General features: G+C 47.9%; 1 protein-coding gene across 1 annotated transcript in view; it reads right to left on the bottom strand.

Annotated features, from left to right (window-relative positions):
* The window catches only part of mpdu1b (mannose-P-dolichol utilization defect 1b), a gene marked incomplete at its 3' end in the record, with an annotated part of 6980 nt that overhangs the window by 2763 nt on the left and 3172 nt on the right, over positions 1 to 1045 (bottom strand). The window lies entirely within an intron of this gene.

The following is a 1045-nucleotide window of genomic DNA, read 5'->3' as shown; positions in this document are numbered from 1 at the left end:
TAGGGGATGGAGGAGGTGACAGAGATAGGGAGGGGGTGTAGGAGGCTGGAGGAGGATTGTAAATGAGGACAAGGTGCTATATAAATGGAGGTGTTGCTGGGCCGGCAGCGGGAGCAACTGAGGACGCGTCGGTGGGTAATGTGGGAACTAGTGATGTGAGGATGCGCATTTCAGGCCGTCTTTCAATCCCCTTGTTGGGTTGGGGGTGGGGCACTGATGTTTGTCTCTGATATAAACAATGTGGTGTGAATATAGAAGGCATGGTTAGTATGTTTGTGGGTGATGTAGCAGAGAGTGAAGAAGGTTATCTCAGAGAACAAAGGGATCTTGATCATTTGGGCTCATGGGCTGGTGTGGGAGATGGAGTTTAATTTGGATAAGTGCAGGGGTATTGCATTTTGGTAAAACAAACCACAGCAGGACTTATGCAGTCAATGGTAGGGCCCTGGGTGCTGTAGAACAGAGAGACCTAGGGGTGCAGCTACAAAATTCTTTGAAGTTTGTATACATATAGACAGGGAGGTTAAGAAGGCATTTGGCACGCTTGCCTTCATTGCTCAGACATTTGAGTATAGGAGTTGGGGACGTCATGTTGAGGTTGTACAGGACGTTGGTGAGGCCTCTTCTGGAGCACTGTGTTACAGTACTGGTCTCTCTGTATTAGGAAGGATGTTGTTAAACTGGAGAGGGATCAGAGGAGATTTACCAGGTGCTGGGAATGGAAGGTCTGAGTTATATGGATAGGCTGGAGACTTTTTCCACTGGAGTGTTGGAGGCTGAGGGGGTGTCCTTATACAGGTTTATAAAATCAGGAGGGGCATGGATAAGGTAAATAGACAAGGTCTTTTCTCCAGGGTAGGGGAGTCCAAAACTAGAAGGGCATAGGTTTAAGGTGAGAGGGAAAAGATTTAAAAGGGACCTAAGGGGCAACTTTTTCCGCGCAGAGGGTGGTTTGTGCAATAGAGCCGGCGACAGTTAAAAGACATTTGGATAAGTCAGTGAATAGGAAAGGTTTGGAGGGATATGGGCTGGGAGCAGGCAGGTG

This window comes from Rhincodon typus, unplaced genomic scaffold, assembly GCF_021869965.1.
Source record: "Rhincodon typus isolate 14 unplaced genomic scaffold, sRhiTyp1.1 hic_rhity00000066, whole genome shotgun sequence".
In the NCBI taxonomy this organism is placed as follows: domain Eukaryota; kingdom Metazoa; phylum Chordata; class Chondrichthyes; order Orectolobiformes; family Rhincodontidae; genus Rhincodon; species Rhincodon typus.
Note: the sequence above shows the minus strand (reverse complement) of the source record. Positions and strands in the feature narration are given on the sequence as shown.